This window comes from Gadus morhua, chromosome 23, assembly GCF_902167405.1.
Source record: "Gadus morhua chromosome 23, gadMor3.0, whole genome shotgun sequence".
Classification (NCBI taxonomy): Eukaryota; Metazoa; Chordata; class Actinopteri; order Gadiformes; family Gadidae; genus Gadus; species Gadus morhua.
Window position 1 is genome coordinate 17,590,695 of NC_044070.1, and position 7,457 is coordinate 17,598,151.

Here is a 7,457-nt window from a genome sequence, read left to right on the forward strand (position 1 = left end):
TCTCTCTCTCTCTCTCTCTCTCTCTCTCTCTCTCTCTCTCTCTCTCTCTCTCTCTCTCTCTCTCTCTTCTTCTCTCTCTCTCGCTCTATCAGGCATTCACACAAACAGGCGTAGGAAAGCAAGGCCGTTTTCATTATGTATGACACGGTGCTTATCTGCCAAGCGGCCGTATATCTTTACATTTGAGAGCGGAGGACAGACACGGCGAACAAAATAAATAAAGGTAATTTCCGCCAAAACACGCGTGTCTATAGCCTGAGCAGAATCAGCTCCATCTCTTTGTCTGCCCCATCAGCCCTCACCACCACCTCCCTCAAGCACAACCATCACCCACCACCATCACCCCGCACCACCGCCACAACCCTCAAGCACCACCACCATATTCCACACAATTCCCCTCACTCTTTCACCAAGATCAATGTCTGCGAATGAGATGGACAACAGCAATCTCCCTTCCGTACTTCCTGTGGGGGGATGGCATCCATCAGCCGGAGGTGGCTAGCTGTTAGCTGTTAGCTGTTAGCTGTTAGCTGTTAGCTGCTAGCTGTTAGCGCGCTCTCCTCCCTCCCGTCTCAGTCGGGACCTCCTACCGGATCACAGCCTATCACACACCTCTGCTCTACACCGACATGAGCTCCCTGAAATGTGGCCAAACATCCCTTTGTCCTCCCCACCACGTATGGGAACTTTCACCAGCAGGACAGTGGGCCCGTCGTCAGGCGCTGGAACCACTGTGTAGAACTCCATGCGTGTGCTGCTAGGTAACAACGCTGTAATGGATCTTCTTTTTTGATGTACATGCCCTACCGTCTAGAGACGGATCTAGACTGGCCAGTGATACTGAATGATGTCAGTGGGGGCTGGTCTAAGGAGGTGGTGGTCTCCCTCCTGGATCCTCTGGGGGCTCAGGGCTCCGCTGGGTCCAGAGAAGCTGGATCCTCAGCTAGATGGTCGTACGACTGCTGAGGAGCCAGAACATTCTAATAATACAACAAAAAAGATGTGCAACAGAAACTGGGGATATTACTTTTGGAAGCAAAATGAGGATCTGAATCAGTGGCAATTATGGTGTCTGCTCACCCATACACCTCTGAATGGTCCCCACACACAGGTACGATTACAGCACAGCCAATACCTGGCCCTCGAATTGGTCCCCACACACAGATACGATTACAGCACAGACAATACCTGGCCCTCTGATTGGTCCCCACACATAGATATGATTACAGCAAAGCCAATACCTGGCCAGCAAGGGCTGCCCCACCAAGAACCACATAAATACAAGATAACTGATGGGGGTGAGGGAGAGAGACAGGGGGGGAGAGGAAGAGAGGGAGAGAGGGAGAGAGAGAGACAGAAAGAGAGAGAGACAGAAAGTGTGAGAGAGAGAGAGGGAGCTAGAGAGACGGAGAGAGAGAAAGAAAAAGAGAGAGAGAGAGTAGTTCTATGTTGGGTTCAACCAAAGGTCTACTGCATTCCCTCTTCCATGGCAATGCATTTATTCTAAAATGGCGGCGAGTAATGTAGTGCATTAGGGGCTCACAGTGACTGATCCCAGGCCTGCCTTAATGCCGTGGAGCCAGGCAGCGCCGACATCCGTCAACAGCTCCTAAAAGTCACCCAGTGAGAAATGACAGCCTGCTTCCGGAACATTGCTCCAGCAGATCCAGAGAGGCTGTCCCGTCCGTAATCACAACCCCCCCCCCCGCGGAGCCAGTGACCCCCTCACACCCCTCACTCTGTCCTGCTCTGTCCCTTGTCCTCCGGCCGGGCCCTGATGGATGATACAGACCACATGGTTTGGATCAGCAGCGGAGAGAGAAGGACTGACAGAAGCTCTTCTAAGAAAGCAGCGGAGAGAGAAGGACTGACTGAAGTTCTTCTGAAGGGACAAAGTGTGTAGGCGGGGGCAGATGGCGTCCCTCTCGGCCTACGGGAGGAGCTCCTTATGTCCTCAAGGCCTGCTGACGTGGACAGAGGGACCCCTTGGTGGGGTGTTCAGATGAACCCTGGGGGGGGGGTTGAGACCTGCTGACCCCCTGGTGGTTCGAATGTTCCCTGGGGGCTAAAAACTGACCCGTCCCTCAAGCATCGACTGTTCACTGCTCTGTTGGTTCAGTCACAGAAAGGTAGAGGGCGTGGCCCCAAAGGATAGATTAGGCCTACCTCCGTAGACCCATGTGAGGGGGACTACCGCCTCATATACAAGCAGGAACAACTGTCTCATCTGAAAGTGTGAGACAGTTTCTGAAAATATAATCATTAAAGGTGGTTTCTGGACCAGGTCGGGTGTCAGAAATCTTTTCAGATAATGACATGAATGATGAGAAGACTCTGAGTCGTGGCTGATACTCTACATAGAAACCCGCCACATCCCCAGACAAGCAGCCTCCATTCACTGGACAGAGCTAGATATGCATACTATCCAGTGAGGAGAGGGAGACAAAATTAAAACATTTAGCAGAATAGACGGAGCAGAGCCAATCAGGCCTGACGGGCTGCGGTTAATTGGATGTTCCTGCCCCATTAATCACAAGACACAACCTGCATGTATGGTAATTAATTAATCAATTTTAATCAGGTCACAACAAGAGGCTTCTGGTATTTGTAGAATGGTTTGGCTGGAAGTATTGGGAGAGCTTGTGAGTTTCTCTCTACAAGACCTGTCTGAGAGAACAGTCACTGAGTTATTGGATGTGTCTACTGAGGCAGATGGGTCTAAATCAGAAGAAGAGGACTAGTGCCAAACCAGAGAGAGGCCAAACGGACTTCCTCATTAAAAACGTTCCTCTGAGCAAAACTTATCAAGAAGAAGTTGAGCAGGGCTTGAGACCACAAACACGCAATTACCCATTTCATCTGATCTTTCAAGTTGGTTGATATTTTCAAATTCCACCCGGACACGTTTTGTAAAGAGTAATTACGCACTTAAACAATTTGAGTCTCCCATTTATACCGTATTATGTAATAGAAATGGGGGATACTGCTCCAGGGTTTAAATCAACTGTTGTTGGTATTTGGCATGGATTTAGAAGGACGCTCTGCACTTTTGTTCTGATCTTTTCTTAACAAAAAGCTTTTTTCTTGATTGATCTTCTTAACGGAAAGATAAATTCTGAATTATCTCATTATTAAACAGAACAGAATTTGGGCCAAGATGTTCTTTGCTTTTGATTTCTTTGTCTTGGCCCTGGGCTAGCTCCGTCCCCCAGAGGAAATCTCTCCAGAGGAGAGTCACACACACCACCTCCTCCTCCTCCTAGTCTCTCACTCACCTCCTCCTCCTCCTAGTCTCTCACTCACCTCCTCCTCCTCCTCCTAGTCTCTCACTCAATCACCTCCTCCTCCTCCTCCTCCTCCTCCTCCTCCTCCTAATCTCTCTTCATATCTTCCTCCTCCTCATCTCTCCTCATCTTCTCTTCCTCCCCATCTCTCACTCATCTCCTCCTCCTCTTCATCTCTCCTCACATCCTCTTCCGTCCCAACTCTCACTCCGTCCTCTTCCTCATCTCTCCACACCACCTCCTCCTCCTCCTCATCTCTCACTCACCTCCTCCTCCTCTCTACTCACATCCCCATCCTCCTCATCTCTCCATGCCTCCGGCTCCAACACAAGAACAAACAGCATTCTCTCAATGCTTTCTAGATGATCCAGGAACTCAAAGAGCGTACCCAATAATACCAATTAAAAATCACATTTCATTTTTGTGCCATGTAAAATACGTTGCAGGGATTCAATGCATCCGTTTATTTGATACTCATTCTCAAATCATGAAGTGCCTTTTAGCTGGAGGAAAAATCTCCTTGATTTCTCTTGGAATCAGCTCCTATTTCCAGAAGGCAAACCATCATGTTTGGGTTCCTCTCAGAAGTGACCTTTATAGCTTCCTCTTAAAATTGCATATAAACAGCATTCACGAAACAGCTGCAGAGATTTCTCTCAATATGCAAAACTGGGTTCACAGTCTCGTTTATGCCTATCTGTGCTCGCTTGTGTGATGTACTTTTGAGATATGCAAATATGACATTTCTCTTCTGTTATTGCGCTTCAATTTATCTCTCTCCCCCCCCCCGCCCCTCTCTCCCTCTCTGTCTCCCCCTCACCCCCCTCTCTCTCTGGATATTACCTGTTAAGCTGGTCCAAACATTACGGCATCTTAGCTTCTGCATAAAATAACAAATAAAGAACATCAATCTGTTGGTCACGCTGAAATGTGAAAAGGAAGACAGAAAAAAAGAAGCATGGACATAACTCAATAAGAGAGCTGGTCAGGAGAGGAGAAGAACAGAAACAACCACTGAAAGAACCGATTAGAGACAGTGAAGAAACATTACCCAAATCCAACCAAACTATTGCTGCCTTGCTTTCTCTGTCTCCGAAAGCAACCACATAAATCACACTAGGACTGTGCTTTCATGATAGAGCCAAATTATTATGGCTAAACACACAAGAATACGGGATGATTAAAGTGTCTGTGGTCCTCAGAGGAGATTGAGACATGATTTATTACATTGTGCTCACTGGCAGACTTCTACGCACAAAGAGAGAAGTATGAATGCATTGATGCCCCCTCTACTGGCTCCTACCAGGAATACCCTACAGATTCAGCTTGGACCTGGACCTACAGCTAGGACCTGATCCTCATGTCCTACTGGCTCCTACCAGGAAGACCCTACAGATACAGCTGGGACCTGGTCTTGGACCTGGTCTAATGGACCAACAGATACAGTTGGGATCTCATGGACCAAAAGATAAAGCTTGGATCTGATCTTATAGGACCTGGTCCAATGGACCAACAGTTACAGATGGGACCTTGCCTAAAGGTCAGACAGATACAGCTGGGACCTGGTCCTATGGTCTCATTGTCTCCTAGACCAACATGACTATATTATTATATATTTATTGGTGTATTTATTTAATCTCTTGTTCAAAGTGGACTTTAACCTTGTCTAACCCCTTATTGTTTCTAATTGTCCCTTGTCATGATATTGTGAAAACAGTGGTTCCATTGTTTGACGGCCAGGCCAGTGGGCCAGTCACTGTACTCTGAACACATCTTTCTTTATCTCTTATTGTACGCAGCCTTATTGGCGTGGCCTTTCCAAAGCCATAAATTGTGATTATTCCCTGCACTCCTAATATGAGTGCAACCGCTCTCCGCATAAATTATCAATAAGTAAAATGTCATAGGACAGTAAGAGCAATGCTGGCCTGTAAACGTTGCCTGGCCTATTGGATAAACCTTCCCCATTTGTAAATAATGGATGTGTCATTGGCCTTCTGTCTGGTGATTTATGAACAATTACAGTTGCTTTTATTACACAACATTGTCCATCAGCTCTGCTACAGCAGTCTTTCCCGGCTCCTAATCAAACCCTCACACACTATAACACAGCTTCAGGGGGGTAACACTACACCTTATAACACCACTCTGACAGGGAAAGAAACACAAAGACATCCAGCGACAGTCTGCAGGAACCCTCCTCCTGCCTGTAGAGACGTCCGGGAGTCCTCAGACGGCTTGGCTCTGGACCAGCAGAGCTCTGGACCAGGCCTGGACCAGCCCTAGAGTCCCTGACTGGACCAGCAAAAAAGTCCCTAACTGGACCAGCCCTAGACTGCCCGACTGGACCAGCCCTAGAGTCCCTGGACCAGCCCGTTTCCCTGACTCTAGGGCTCTGGCCCAGGCCTAGAGTCTCTGACTGCAGTGAGGGTCCAGCGCCCTAGGGTCTCTGACTGCAGTGATGGTCCAGCGCCCTAGGGTCTCTGACTGCAGTGAGGGTCCAGCGCCGTAGGGTCTCTGACTGCAGTGATGGTCCAGCGCCCTAGGGTCTCTGACTGCAGTGAGGGTCCAGCGCCGTAGGGTCTCTGACTGCAGTGATGGTCCAGCGCCCTAGGGTCTCTGACTGCAGTGATGGTCCAGCGCCCTAGGGTCTCTGACTGCAGTGAGGGTCCAGCGCCGTAGGGTCTCTGACTGCAGTGAGGGTCCAGCGCCCTAGGGTCTCTGACTGCAGTGATGGTCCAGCGCCCTAGGGTCTCTGACTGCAGTGATGGTCCAGCGCCGTAGGGTCTCTGACTGCAGTGATGGTCCAGCGCCCTAGGGTCTCTGACTGCAGTGATGGTCCAGCGCCCTAGGGTCTCTGACTGCAGTGATGGTCCAGCGCCCTAGGGTCTCTGACTGCAGTGATGGTCCAGCGCCCTAGGGTCTCTGACTGCAGTGATGGTCCAGCGCCCTAGGGTCTCTGACTGCAGTGATGGTCCAGCGCCCCAGGGTCTCTGACTGCAGGGGGCTGTAATAGTTTCAAGGAGGCGGACTCGGTGCCGGCTCACTTGCTCCTTAATAGATTGCACTTGCCGCCTTAATTCCTCTTAATGGAGAGAAAGCAACAGTACTGGAGAGCACTACACAAATATCACTTAGGCAGAGTGCGGAGCCCCTGTCCTCACAGTGGGCCCCCATCAGCCCCCATCAGCCCCCATCAGCCCCCATCAGCAGCATTACAAACGGGCTCAAATGACTCACAGCACCCAGATACAACGACTCTGAGGGCTCATGTGTCTCCTTCCGCTCCCCCTCACTCCTCCACATCCTCCATCTCTATCGGTTTGGTTTTACTATGATGCTTTCAGATCTTGTTGTCTCATCAGGGCGTGATGCGAAAAGAGAGGGAATCAGAGAGACAGAGACAGAGACAGAGAGAGAGGGTGTACAGTTGACAAAGACCTTAGAAAACCGAGTCCCGGGACATTGACATCACACAGAGATGTTTACTAATTGGAAGTTCAATTCTATTCATTTCATGAGCAAAATAAACGGAGATGTCTGCCATGCTTAGTCTCATTCTGATCCTTTCCAATGAATGAAGGATAAGGAGGCTAACTGTTACGCGACACCTTTCATCGTAGGTGAACTGAATATAGCTCAACTAGCAGCAACAGCAGCGTGGGATGGGAGAATATTAAAGCGAACATGTTGCATCTTTTGTCTTTAGCGGCCAAACCACACGAACCAAGAGACTTAATGATCATAGTATCTTACAGCTTACATTTAATCAAATCAGTATTTAGCCAGCGTCAGGCATCACAGCGTCTGAGCGGATGATAACCCCTGGGTTCTATAGACTCTATAGATAGAAGCCCAGTGTTCGATCAATAGGCTCTATAGACTATAGATTTAACACAAGGGTTCTATATATATATATTCTATAGATTGAATGATGCACCAGGCCGTTCTATAGTCTATAGAGGTCTAGAGAGGTACCCATGAAGCACCAGGCCGCTCTATAGTCTATAGAGGTCTATAGAGGTACCCATGATGCACCAGGCCGCTCTATAGTCTATAGAGGTCTAGAGAGGTACCCATGATGCACCAGGCCGCTCTATAGTCTATAGAGGTCTAGAGAGTTACCCATGATGCACCAGGCCGCTCTATAGTCTATAGAGGTCTCGAGAGGTA